Source organism: Cajanus cajan, chromosome 7 (assembly GCF_000230855.2).
Source record: "Cajanus cajan strain Asha chromosome 7, NIPB_CcT2T_4, whole genome shotgun sequence".
NCBI classification, from domain to species: Eukaryota; Viridiplantae; Streptophyta; class Magnoliopsida; order Fabales; family Fabaceae; genus Cajanus; species Cajanus cajan.
In genome coordinates, this window is record NC_138523.1 from 12,792,173 (window position 1) to 12,808,025 (window position 15,853).

Genomic DNA, 15,853 nt, shown 5'->3' on the forward strand with positions numbered 1-15,853 from the left:
TTATTCGGTTCGTCTGTCCTTTCGATTTAGTTATCGTCTACTTCGTGGTGTTTGACTCTTTCATCTTTTCAGAGTTTATTTGCAAATTCCTCTTCTAAATCTAATATTTTCAGTCGTCAATGCATTGTTAAATCTTACATATAAGACATAAAGGTATACATACACTTATGACATTAATAACATCTCACATAGATATAAGTATTCTTTCATACATCTACAATAACCATATTTATACATTCATTCTTCATTCATGACTAGTAATTCACAAAACATATATCAGTTATAAATTAAGACTCTTAAAATGAATATTTCTAATTGTATATGTATGTGATACTAATCTTCTCATCATTATTGAGAATACAAAATAACTTGAGAGTCATGGAACGAGACCACCCCATAGTGTAAAGACCACCTATCAATAGTGATCCCCTTGAACTACCACAATTAGGAAGTGTATATTAAGGTCGTGTCAAAGTGTTATAGTTGGCCATGGTAGCCTCCCATTCCTGTTAGAGGTTTTCCCACCATAACACCTCTCGAGGCACAAATAGATGACCTATGATATCTTACCTGCATAGACTCACACTATCCCGCAAACAAAATATGTATGCATGGACTCAATACACACACCACAACAACACAATATACATAACTCATCTCCTTAAGTGTTAGTTTGCAACATTAGACTTATTCATTTCATCTTATCATAGTATTCCTCTTAATATACACCATGTCAAAAATTCATCTTCATCACATTCATCACAACATACATCATCACATCCCAATACAACTTCATAACATCAATTCAATAATATAATATCCCAAACAACTCCTCATACAACATCACCATTACCTTATCAGACTTCATTATTTAGTCAAATATTTATACAATAATATTCAATTAAGATATTCTTTTAGTTTTCAGTCTTGATCCCTCCTCTCAAATCTTCAATTATCAATTAATCTGTAGAAACATCATAGGGAAAAAATATCATGGCGTCTTGTAAGGTCAGACTCATGCCCGACCTAATGACGTTAGAGACCTCACCGCCAAACTCATACCCGACCATATGGAGACTCATAACATCTCTAAGAAAAAAGGTAAACAACTTCTAGAAGGAAGTTCTAGCACATGTTTGTCTATACTATAAGAGTGTGCCAAAGATCAATGTCAAATGATCCACCACCATATTGACTTCTGTATATACATATACAAAAACAACATCCCAATCTCTTAAGATCCAATCCCTAACAAATTGAACCATTGACCAATAGCGGTGGCAAGGATTAACCCCGCGAATTGTGGAACATCGTGAATTTTCTACTAGTATAATAGTTAATTATTGTTTATTTTTATATTTATGGAGGTTATTTTCTTATACATATTTTAATGGGTTTAATAGAATGTTTTAAAGGTTTTTAATATTTATGAGTATTTTAATAATAAATATTTATGAAAATTATTTTTGATAATATTTTGATTTTTTTTAGTAACCTAGAACGGGTCGTTCCCAAACTAGAACGGGCCGTTCCAAACTACTAAAATGGCCTTTAAACCATAGACTGGAACGGGCCGTTCCAACACATGATTTTATAAGTAATACGCGATTCCAGAATGGGCCGTTCCACTTTAGGAACAGGTCGTTGCAAACATGGATGTTGTAGGTAATATGTAATTTCAGAATGGGCCATTCTAGTTTTGAAACAGATCGTTCTGGATGTGAAATTTACGTATGATGCATGAGTCCAGAACGGGCTGTTCTGGATTTGAAACGAGCCGTTCTGGCCACATCTGATGCCTATAAATAGAACGTTCTGACACTCCAAAAACACATTTTTTCACTTCTGACCTCTTTTCTTCTACACTCTCGAAGACCAAGGGGAACCCAGAGGAGACCAACAAGATCCGATTTTAGTTTCAGCTCGAGGTAAGCGGGAGTGAGAAATTTTGCTTTGTGTGTGGGAATATTTGTTGGGTAGTGGGATTGGCCCCCAATCTTGTGTTTGTTGTATTTTTTTGTATGCTCATGTATGAGGGATTTTCCCCAATTATATCTATTTCACCTATTGTTTTCTTATATGTAATTAATTGTATGATCTGAGATCTCTATGAGTTCATATGGGAAACCCTAAGGGAATGCATTGGTGATTGTAAGAGGAGATGGTTTGAAGAGGTAATTGTATGAGTTAATTGTATTGTTTTAAATATTTATTGTATGAATTAGAGTGTTCTATGGGTTCCTGTGAGAACCCTATGAGAAACAAGCAAAATATGAATGTTTTCTGATTGTTCTGATGTATTCCTTATTGAATGAGATGTATAAATATGTGTTTATTTTTTAAAATAGACAAGTTTTGATATGATTTTGAATGCTCTGTAGAGACTATATGAATATGATGAGATGATGTGAAAAGTGATAATGAGACATGATGACGTGATATGTTAATGAGACATGACAATGTTATATGAGAATGCATGGAGTCTTGATTGACATGCATCATTTGCATAAATATTTTTAAGGGTACGATATGAAATACACCGCCAGGGAAGGCCCCCTAGTGTAAAATCTTTGGGGATTAGTCCTTGGGGATAGCTCAGTTTGGAAGTCCCAGTCTCGCCCATTGTGTGCATGGGATGTATCCTGCGTGGCTTAGCTATCCCGACGAGACCCTAGTAGTATGTCCTTCTAGTAAGAGTGCGTAGAGGGTGTGACCCAGCATGTACTCCTAGACTACTCTTTGTGTATTGCTAGCGGCGGCAATATGCCATGTGATGTTTTACTGGCGCCACATGCATGATAATATGTAGTCTATGTGCATACATGTGCACTTTTAATGTTATATGATAAATTGATATTTTTATGTCTTGGATGAGTGAGATGTAATATTGTTCTTAATATATCTATGCTATACCTGTCTTGTTTGTGTTTGGTTATCTGATGTGTATTTCTACACTATGAGCCAGAGTGAGATGTTTCTCACTCCTTTTTCTTTTTGTTGTTTTCCTTTGACCATTATATAGGTGATTATCAGCATGAGGCTGAGGATGTAGGTGATGAAGCTTAGGCTTCATAGTTGGGCTTTGCTTTGATAGGACATGTGACATCGGGGCGTAGATAGGATTAGATCAGGATGTCTCACTTATTAAATTATTTTGGAAACTTTAGTTTTATTTCTTTATAATTTCCGCTGATTTTGTTAAGTTATGGATGTGGTACTCTCTATCTAAAAACGTTTGATATTTTAATTATAAAATGTTATGTTATTCAAATTTTATTATTATGTGTTATGATATGCGGGGTAGAGGGTGTCACAAATTGGATTACAACTTAAGTGTCACCTTCCACATGTAACATCCTTACTCCCTTATTCCAAGCCACCTGTAGAATTGAAGCAACCCAAGGTTTGATGGAGGACCATCCAAGGAGGATGCACACATGAAGGCCATTGGACCTTTGACTAGGTCCATGGTTAGGAAGCTAGAGGAGGCTTCTACAGAGGAGGTGTTTCTTAGACCTTTGCTCTTCATAAGCATTGAGTATGATTCCTCTTATTAGTCTCTTGAGTTTCTGTGACACCCTCTACCCCAACATATATATATATAATAATAAAAATTGATATCTTATTGGATAAAAAAATTATTTAAAATTGAAATGACAAATCCAATAATCATGTGAGTAGAGAATTCACATTCATGTACTTAATCCAAATAACAAATAAATTGACAAAGAATAAAAATTGAATTTTCCAAAATATATACTTTAATAAAACATAAACAACATCATATTCTAATTCTATCTATGTCCCGATGTCACATGTCCTATCAGAGCAAAATCCCACATAGAAGCCTAAGCTCCATCGTCCACATCCTCAGCCTCATGCTGTTGATGGTCTCCTGTATATCAAACAAGAGAAACAACACAAAAGAAGGGAGTGAGAAACATCTCACTCTGGCTCACGGTGTAGGAACGCACACCGAATTGCCAAACACAAACAATACAGTTACCTCATAGATCAATCAACAATAATAGCTTATCCAATCATCCAAGTCATACAAATAGTAATTTATCATTATTTAATAATAAGAATGCACATGCATGGACACGGACTTCACATTATCATGCATGTGGCGCCAGTAAAACATCACATGGCATATTGCCGCTAGAAATACACGAAGAGTAGTCTAGGAGTACATGCCGGGTCACACCCTCTGCACACTCTCACTAGAAGGATATACTACCAGAGACTCGTCGGGATAGCTAAGCCGCGCAAGATACATCCCATGCACACAATAGGCGAGACTGGGACTTCCAAACCGAACTATCTCCAAGGACTAATCCCCAAAGCTTTTACACTAGGGGGCCTTCTCTGGCGGTGTATTCCATATCGTACCCTTAAGACATTTATGCAAATGATGCATGTCAATCAAGACTCTATGCATTCTCATATCACATTATCATTTCCCATGGTCATATCGCATCATCACATTTCGTCATCACATTTCATCATCACATTTCATTATCACATTTCATTCACAATCTTCACAGAGCACTTTATTCCGTATTAAAACTCATTTATTTGCAAAATTGATCGAAGCCGTATCCGGTCAAATAATTTTAATTAAATGTAGTACTAGGAAGTGACTCCTAGGTCGTCTCCCAAGGACCGTCTTTTACTATTAAAGGCTTAAACACACGAAGTGGGGGGTTTGGTTCAGAATTCAGTTATAACACAATAAAACGTAGATAACAAAGCAGGTAAAATAGATTGGCTCCTTGTTCGGATTGCAACTCTTTTATCCTTGGTTCTCAAAAGATTACTCTATTAACCACTTAATCCTTGTTCCATCCGAGTTAACCAACTAAGCGAAGATCAACTCAAGATTTCCCTACACGAATTAAGCAAACGTATACACCATCAACCTCTTCACAGATTAAGCAACTGTGGCATTGAGTACAACCCATTAAGCATGGACACGTTGATACAGAGGTTTAATGGAGAAGAACAAAGAAGAACAGAGATATACAAACATACCCAACCTTAAACAGAGAATACAATCCGTAACAAGAAGCCAACCCAGGAGTTTTAGCCTTCCATAAAATCAAAACGCAGTAGCAGAGATGTAATGCTAAACATCAAAACGAATAGAATAGTGCAGAATGAAAATGGCAGGCAGCAAAATGGGAAAACTTGAAGAAAACGAAAAATGGAGGATAGCAATTGAATGGAACAGTGATCAACTCAGAACATAAAAACGAACATGCATAAGAACAATAAGAACGTAAATTAGAACAAGGAAATGAAGATGAAATGAAACTGTATAGATGAATAGGTTTGATTTTTTTGTCTCACAAGGAAGAAGAAGAAAAACCAGAGAAAACTAAGCTGAAAACTCAAAACGAAAATAATGGAGGCTGTTGCCCTTGCATGGTAGCAATCCCTAGGTTAAGTCTGACCTAGAATAACTAATGGTCCCCAATAATACAAGTCTGACCCAACTACCATAAAATAGAATAAAAACTGAAAATAAATGCTGAGGTGGAAAATGATGCTGAGGTGGAAAATGACGTGGCAGCTCCACTTGAAGTCCTAAATTAATTCCAAGCCCAAATAGTTATTAAATTGCCCTGAAAATGAAATTTGGAATAATTAGATGCAGAAAATTCAAATTAGCTAAAATATGAATTACCGGTCCAATTAAAGCCCAAATAGAAAACAGTGCAGAATATAAACAATTAAGCACAAATCAGAGATTAAAATAAGTACAGAAAGGTAAGAAAATAGGGGAAAATAATGACTCATCAAATTCCCCCACACTTAGCCTTTTGCACTCCTGGGCAAAATAAAAAAGCAAAGCAAGGAACAATTCCAAAGACATCAAAGAGAGTGACACGATAGGAAGAAACAGAAACAAGAATACAAACAAGAAAACAAACAGATTTACACAATACTCAATGAATACTGGGAAAAGAAAAGGAGTAGACAACATCCAACACAAAAAGAGTCAGAGAAACTAGATACTTATGGAAATCATCCAAGCATTTCAAAACATGGCAAGACAATCAATCAGCAAGTAAAATAGATTGGCTCCTTGCTCGGATTGCAACTCTTTTATCCCTGGTTCTCAAAAGATTACTCTATTAACCACTTAATCCTTGTTTCATCCTAGTTAAACAACTAAGCGAAGATCAACTCAAGATTTCCCTACACGAATTAAGCAAACGTATACACCATCAACCTCTTCACAGATTAAGCAACTGTGGCATTGAGTACAGCCCATTAAGCATGGAGACATTGACACAGAGGTTTAATGGAGAAGAACAAAGCAGAACAGAGATATACAAACATACCCAACCTCAAACAGAGAATACAATCCGTAACAAGAAGCCAACCCAGGGGTTTTAGCCTTCCATAAAATCAAAACGCAGTAGCAGAGACGTAATGCTAAACATCAAAACGAATAGAATAGTGCAGAATGAAAATGGCAGGCAGCAAAATGGGAAAACTTGAAGAAAACGAAAAATGGAGGATAGCAATTGAATGGAACAGTGATCAACTCAGAACATAAAAATGAACATGCATAAGAACAATAAGAACGTAAATTAGAACAAGGCAATGAAGATGAAATGAAACTGTATAGATGAATAGGTCTGATTTTTTTGTCTCACAAGGAAGAAGAAGAAAAACTAGAGAAAACTAAGCTGAAAACTCAAAACGAAAATAATGGAGGCTGCTACCCTTGCATGGCAGCAATCCCTAGGATAAGTCTGACCTAGAATAACTAATGGGCCCCCAATAATACAAGTCTGACCCAACTACCATAAAATAGAATAAAAACTGAAAATAAATGCTGAGGTGGAAAATGATGCTGAGGTGGAAAATGACGTGGTAGCTCCACTTGAAGTCCTAAATTAATTCCAAGCCCAAATAATTATTAAAATGCCCTGAAAATGAAATTTGGCATAATTAGATGCAGAAAATTCAAATTAGCTAAAATATGAATTACCGGTCCAATTAAAGCCCAAATAGAAAACAGTGCAGAATATAAACAATTAAGCACAAATCAGAGATTAAAATAAGTACAGAAAGGTAAGAAAATAGGGGAAAATAATGACTCATCAAATTCCCCCACACTTAGCCTTTTTCACTCCTAGGAAAAATCAAAAAGTAGAGCAAGGAACAATTCCAAAGACATCAAAGAGAGTGACACAAAAGGAAGAAACAGAAACAAGAATACAAACAAGAAAACAAACAGATTTACACAATACTCAATGAATCCTGGGAAAAGAAAAGGAGTAGACAACATCCAACACAAAAAGAGTCAGAGAAACTAGATACTTATGGAAATCATTCAAGCATTTCAAAACATGGCAAGACAGTCAATCAGCTCAAGAGGTGAATGAAAAGCAACAGAACCTCACAAGATGCACTGTATCACTGTATCTCTCAAGTGTCTAGGAAACTGTATACTCTCAAAGCACTCATGAAAAACAAGCAACAGATAGACTTGGCAAGCCTCTAAAATCAACACCCAACACACAAGCACATATGGATCAAAAGTTCTTTTCAGGGTTGTAATGAGGCCAAGGACAGGGTAGAGGATAATATATGGGATAAGTAACTGCAAACCAGAGGAACTAGAGGAGCAATGGGGAATAAGTCAAGAATACGCACAAGAAACAAACCCAGAAACCTCTAATGACCTCTATGATAATCAATCCTCTTTCTCTTGCCTCAAACAACTTCTCTTTTTCATTCATTTTTTTTTTGTTTTGAAGATGTACAGTATGTAGTGAACAGTACACACGAAAATTTGAACGTTGAAATGAGATAAGATAACGTGCAGAACCATATAGTATCAAGAAACTCCTATCCAAGAATGAAGTAAGTGCCTACAAACAATCAAAACCCAGAAATCAAAGAGAAACATGCAAAACTGTACATAACAACTAGACATAAAACCTAGAATAACAAATAAACCCTAAAAGCATGTAACCAAAACAGTTCCCCCACACACTTAAATCACACATTGTCCCAATGTGGCACAAACAGAAGATCAGAGCAATCAAAACAATCAATAAATTTGGACAAGTGCAATAAAAGTAAAGAAGGAGAAGGGAAAAGAAAACTCCCTAAGTCATGGTGGGAGAGTGGCGAGGTCAAGAAGAGACATCTCCTCTACCACTGCATTCAACAGGGAAGGATTCTGAGGAATGGCTTTAGTCGGTGCCCATTGACTTTAAAGCTCTTATCTGTGGATTCAGTTTTGATTTCAACTATACCATAAGGATAAACATTAGTAACAACAAAAGGTCCAATCCACTTTGATCGTAACTTACCACCCATGAGTCCGAGCCGAGAATTGTACAATAGAACTTTCTGGCCAACCACGAAGTCCTTCCTAGCTATCAAGCTGTCATGGAACTTCTTGGTTTTCTCCTTGTAGAATTTTGAATTCTCATACGCTTCCAAGCGGATCTCATCAAGCTCATTTAGTTGCAACCTCCTTTCCTCACTAGCTTGATCAATGGAGAAGTTGCAGGTCTTCACAGCCCAGTAGGCCCGATGCTCAATCTCAACAGGTAAATGACATGCCTTGCCAAAGACAACCCGATAAGGAAACATTCCTATGGGTGCTTTGTAGGCAGTCATATGTGCCTAGAGAGAATCCTCTAGCCTATTGCTCCAATCTTTCCTATTGGGCTGCACAATCTTCTCTAAGATCCTCTTGATCTCCCTATTTGAAATCTCAACTTGCCCATTAGTCTGGGGGTGGTAGGGTGTAGAGAGTCTATGAACAACCCAATACTTCTTGAACAAAGCCTGCATGGATTTGTTACAAAAATGGGTGCCCTGATCACTAACAATAGCTCTGGGTACTCCAAACCTGCAGAATATGTTAGATCTGACAAAATCCACAATAACCCGAGCATCATTAGTTCTGGTGGCTTTGGCTTCCACCCATTTTGAAACATAATCAACAACTAGGAGAATATATGAAAAACCAAAAGAGACAGGAAAAGGACCCATGAAATCTATACCCCAGACATCAAAGACCTCACAGAATAGCATGGGTTGCTGAGGCATCTTGTAACACCCCAGCAACCCGCATGTGGATATTGTCCGCTTTGGCCGCAGCCCTCACGGTTTTGCTTCTGGCAATGGCACGCATGCCACCCCAAAACGCGTCCACACAAGGAAGGTATCCACACCCATATATATGGCATGCTTCGTTCTCCTTCCTAACCGATGTGGGACTTCACAATCCACCCCCCTCATGGGAGTCCAGCGCCCTCGCTGGCACACCGGCCCGGGTCCCGGCTCTGATACCAAATGTAACACCCCAGCAACCCGCATGTGGATATTGTCCGCTTTGGCCGCAGCCCTCACGGTTTTGCTTCTGGCAATGGCACGCATGCCACCCCAAAACGCGTCCACACAAGGAAGGTATCCACACCCATATATATGGCATGCTTCGTTCTCCTTCCTAACCGATGTGGGACTTCACACATCTGCTGTCTCTAAGAAAGGGCTCCTCCTGCTCTCTGACACTGCTCACAAGTGCTGCAAATCTTCCACGCATCCTTGAAGATGGTGGGCTAGTAAAAACCACAGTCAAGCACCTTGCAAGCTGTCCTCTGAATGCTAAGATGACCACCAGATGCAGAAGAATGACAAAACTGCAGGACCGAGTCAATCTCATCGTCCGGCAAGCATCTCCTGGATAAAGTGTCATATATTTCTAATGAAGGGAACTATAATTTTTAATATAAGAGGAGAGAGTAATATAATATTCATATCTCTTATTAAAAAAGAGTGTGATTTACTCTAAATATAAATAAATTATTCGAAGATTAAGAAGAAATTTATTTATAAATTGTTTACTTATAATAATTTAAGATAAAGTAAAAAGTCATAAATAGCATTAGATAAAAAATATTCAAACTTTTGCATATATAAAGAGCCTTCTTTCCATCACTTGAATATGTTTTAAATAAATGAAAACGCGGAAAACATTTGATAAAGATATTTAGATTTATTATGGATAAAAACTTTCTAATTAGTTAATAAACGTATATTTTAGTATATATTATAATTAAAATTCGTATTAAATAAATATATTTAAATATATAATTATATTTTATATTGATAATGAATAATTTAAATTGTGATATAAATTTATTTTAATTATTAATATTTTACTACTAGAAAAGTGTCATTTTCTTGCAAATTTTCCTGTAAAAAAATATTCGCAGAAATTTTTTGCGAATTTTCCTGCAAAAAAATATTCGCAGAAATTTTTTGCAAATTTATTTGCGAAAAATAATTTACAGATATTTCTTACAAATTTTGCTACAATTTTAATAATCATAGAAATTTTTTTCCATGGTAAAAATTTGCAGAAAATATTGTAAGAATTTTATTTTGTTTCTTGCAGATTTTCTTGCAAAAATAAATTCGCAAGTAATGTTTACTAAATGGTAGAAAAATTTTGCAGGTAACTTTTCCTGCAAATTTTAATCTGCAAGAAAAATAAAAAATATATATTTAAATTTATAAGTTTAATATTTTAAAAAAAACTTCAAGTCCCACATCGATTGAAAATAAAACAATTAAAGAGTATATAAGTTGGGATAACACTTACCTTACAAGTTGATTTATATGGTTGAGTGTTAGGCTTATAATCTACAATCTTAGAATTTAAAAGATTATGTATCACATGTTGGAGGCATGGAAACAAATGCTTCGGACGAATTCATTGTGAGCATTTGAAAGTTGAAAAATTATTGATAGAATTTATAGTAATTTCTTTAATTTTTTCGTAAAAAATATTCTTACAAAATTTCTTGCGAAAAATTTGCAAGAAACTTTCCTGCGAATTTTCTTCGCAAGAAATTTCACAGGAAAATTTTCTGCAAATTTTTAAAATTTGCAAAAAAATATTATCCACGAAGGTATTACCTACAGATAAAATTTCGCAGGAAAATTTGCAAGAACAACGTTTCCTGCGAATTTTTATAAAAAATTTGTAGGAAAAATTACATGTAATAAGAGAAATTTTAATAATAAAACTATTGAACTTTAATTTAGAGATAGAGATAAAAGAGAATAGATAGTTAAAAAAATAAATGTAGCCTTTGTTTGAAATGCACGAACATATGAAAAGAAAATAAAAGAAAAGAATAGAAAGATTACACATCCAGTAAAAATAAATAAAAGAATTACACATTTAAAAAATAAAAATCCTCATTTAGTATAAAAGAAAAGAAGGAAGGAAACAGTATGGTGAATCACACATCAAAACTTTTTCTTTCCAATTTGGAAAGAAAGTCCTTTTATAGAAAAAGAATAAAAATCATAAATATAATAATAGCCTTCAGGATTATATCATAGAAAAATTATCATAACTTATTTTCTTTTAGAATTAATTAAGTCATTTTATAAATATACCAAATAACTAAACAATCGTCTCATTATTTATGAACACGTAAATCAACATGCTGATAAGAAATTATTCAACTTAACAGTGATCTCAAGTTTTAATCTTAAATAAAAAGTTGCCTTAAATACTCAAAAAGATTATTTTATTAGTCATGATAATTTTATTTAACTCAAACATCATTTTCGAAAATAGAGAATACATGTAAAAGTAAAAAACGTAAGGTAGTACCTGAAGTGAACATTAATTTAAAATTGGAAAAAAAAATTTAAGATTGTCGATCTGTTCGAGTGAGTGAGGAAAGTGAGTTATTCTCAAGTTAAGGAAAGTAATGGTTTGTTGTATTTTTTTTTTTTTTTAAGAATTGCAAGTTGTGTACATTAATTTATCAAATGCTCAAATTACATATTACTTATATATATATATATATATATATATATATGAGAAGAGTTATAATAACACCGATGAGAATGAGAAAGCATGAACTTAGGGAGTTTGAAAAAATTGATAATAAGCACCCTTACACCTCCAATTTATTATCAAATCACTCCAAGCCGTATCTTTCTTCTCTGACTCATCAACCTCGTCAATAAAGATGAAAATTTTGGCACCAAAATAGTGGGGAACCCAAAGACCCTATTGACGGTTACTTCATATGAGAATAGCAAGAAGAGAATCTGAAAAGAAACGAAGACTAATTGTTAATCAACGAACGAGCAAGCATGTCTATAGGGACATCATTCAAGCATGAGCTTCTCTAGCCTGTAACAACATCATCAAAGTGCACTGAAAGATCTTGTACAAAGAATGTTCTCTAAACAAACAAATCAATGAGAATGATATTTGTTGAATTTCTCAATCATCTTTGCATCCTATTTTGCACCTCATTGTAGACCCCTAAAATTGTCCGGGTCGGAAATAAAGCTTGAAGACTCTCGAAGACTGAAGGATAATCAGCCAGAAAGACTCCTGGAAAGCCCTAGGAGGGTTCTCTGTAGGTCTAGAGGTCTTAGAATAGCTAAAAATAAGGAAGTGGAGGGAAAAAGCCCAATACGGCCGTACTGAACTTAATACGGCCGTATTGAAGCTTCAATACGGCCGTACTGAAGTCAGTACGACCGTATTGACACTTCAATACGACCGCCGCGAACTCAATACGGGCGTATTGAAATTTCTGACTTTCAATACGACCGTATTGAACTCCAATACGACCGTATTGAAGTTCAAAAATTTCAATACGGCCGTATTGGCCCTGTAGGCCGTATTGCGCCTATTCCCTATAAATATGACGTCATTTGGACGTCCAACCACACTTTTTCACTCAGTTTTGACTCCCTCCTTGAGTATTTTGGGGTTTTTGAGCAGTGTTCTGCCCTAGAAAACTCTCTGGGAGTCGATCCGACGAAGTTCTTGAGCCCCGAGCCATTTTGCTTGAGGATCGAACCTAGTCGAGGGGAAATCTTTTGGATTCCCTTAGTTAAAATTTTGTTCTAGGAGAGCCAGGAGCGGGCTTGTAGAGCGTGGGAACGCCAAAACGCTTCCCAGTTCATTTTTTTTATAAAAAAGCACGCTTCAAGAGGTTTCCCTTCAATCCTTCCTTTTACTGCTTTCTGTGTGCATACTTAAACTGTCATCATGTAGATAGTCAATTTATAATTGTTTAGAATAAATAGGGGTAATTTAGTAATTTTATACTGTTCTTTTAAAAATAATCTGTCATAGGGAACCCGAAAGGGGCGCCGTGGGGTGCTAACACCTTCCCCACGCGTAACCGACTCCCTTACCCAACTCTGGTTGTAGTGGCCAAAGTTGATTTTTAAATCAATTGCCTTATCCCTTTTTCCAATGTTTTGAGTAAAACATTGGTGGCGACTCCACGAACCCTCAATTTTATGAAAACCACTAATCCATGGAGGGTCCCGCTTGGGATTAATATGGATTAGTGAGCCTTTTAATAAAATTGCTCGTTTGACGAGGTCTCAGTTTGAGAATAAGTCATTCTAGCAATCCACATTTTTCAAACAAATAAACGAGTCCAACCATCCTTCGCGAATGCCGAAAGCCCGTTTCGGGCCGGTGGCGACAGATGGCGACTCCACTGGGGAAGCCTCGAGAGTCAGTCCCATTTAGTGACAGATTATTTTTAACAAATAATAGTTAAAATTACTTCATTACCCCTCACTTGTATGATAACATGTTTATCTATTTGGCTTTAATAACTGTTGTATTTTTAAATTTACGCAATTGTTTGAAATAAAAACTGTACACAAACCTTTGCACACAACAGTTCCCTCTATACCCGGGGGCATGAGTGATTAACCATAGGGAGTGGATGTTAGTACGGCCGGTTGTCGAATGGGTCTATAGGTGCCCGTAGACCGTTGTCGGAAAACATCACTCAAGGTGATAACCATGAACTTGAGTCCGACGGTGCGTTGGAACTTTCCATCGACCTACGACGAGAGGAATTGGATCCCTATAATGGGGGCACCTTGGGGGCCTTGGACTGGTGAGAACAGTTAGAACCTACCTTGAATATGCACCATTTCTGCAGGAGACCCCTACCTCGTGATTCGCTCGTGACTGTTCGTGGATGAGTGAATTGTTTGTGTAAATGTTTACGTGCAATTGTTTGTGCATTAATAAATAACCTCGTGATAAGGTCTAAAAATAATCCCCATGCATAAAAAACCATGACATGAGAGGAAAGACCATGTGTGAAAATATAATAAAAGTGAGAAGCATGTACATCATTACCAATAAGACATCATGCATCCTCATAAAAACATACATTTTAGGATCACCAATACCTCTTGACATGAGTGAAAGAGACCCATGACTATAGAGATTCTCCGTTGGGGAGAAATCATAGACAAAGAAGGGTGGTAAACTTCCGTCTTAAAAAGGCAGCGCCTTAAAGATGGAGGTTTATCAAGCTCATGTTAAAGAGTGTATTCATTCCGTAAAATAAACTAACTAAACATTCATTTTAGAAAGTGGCTGGTCATCTCTCTGTCCTTACGCGCGCACGGAAAATCAAGAAAATGGAAGCATTGGAGGAGCAAAACAAGAAGCTCACAACCGAGCTTTCACAGCTTAAAGAGCAGATGGCGCAAATGATGGAACTCATGCGTCATCACAACATCCATGATTCTCATCATAGTGATCATGGGTCCCATCATGAGGGAGAGGAGGAAGAGCATGAAAAAGATCCTCCAAACGCCGTACCCCTTGGGGCAGGAATTATAATAAAAGAGCCCGAGGTCTCAAAGGAACAATTCCATGCCCTCGAGGATCGGCTAAGGGCTATGGAGGGGCATGACTTTGACATTAAGGATGCCGCCGACATGTGTTTAGTGAGGGACATTCAATTCCCTCCTAAATTTAAAGTGCCAGATTTCCCAAAGTACGTGGGATCGACTTGCCCTAAAAGTCATCTCACCATGTACTGTCGCAAGATGGCTGCATATGCCACAAATGAAAAGCTCTTGATCCACTGTTTCCAAGAGAGCTTAGCTGAAACCGCGCTCAACTGGTATATGCAGCTAGACGGAAATCTAGTACATACATGGAGGCAGTTGGCCGACGCCTTTCTCAAGCGCTACAAATACAACATCGACCTAACACCCGATAGGTCTGATCTTCAAGCCTTGAGTAAAAAGAACGATGAATCCTTCAAGGCGTACGCCCAACGTTGGAGGGAGTTGGCGGCACAGATAGAGCCCCCGCTGTCGGATAAGGAGACGGTGTCCTTATTCATCAACTCGTTGACTGGTCCCTATTACGATAAAATGATAGGGAACACAACGACACTCTTCTCGGACATCATCACCATAGGAGAAAGGGTGGAACAAGGACTTAAAAGTGGGAAGCTGGCTAAGCCTTCCCAATCATATGAAGCTAAGAAGGCCTTCGGGAAGAAGAAAGAAGGAGGAGTCAACGCTGTAACCATTGCTCCGTCTTCTTCCGCTTCGAAGTCAGGAAAATCGCAAAACAACTCTGTGAAGAAGTTTGATAGACTTCCGACCACTTATAGCGATCTCCTGCCGAAGCTAGTGGAGGCGCGTCTTATAGCTTACATTCCACCAAAGAAGGTGAATCCACCCTACCCCGATTGGTACAATCCACAAGACAAATGTCTATACCACTCGGGGGCACAAGGGCATTCAACGGAGAACTGCCGAGCTCTCAAGTATAAGGTCCAAGACCTTATCGACGCTGGGTGGGTCACTTTCGATTCGACGGCGCCCGACGTGAGCAAGAATCCTCTACCGCAGCAGGAGTAGAGAGAAGGGCAAGCCATGATAGGGCCCCTCCACATTTTTTCTTTTAGGGACTCATGATCAGTACCCGAGATCATGAGGACCTTTTCATGTAAATAAAGGGTTTTGTACAGTTTTACACTCATATGTC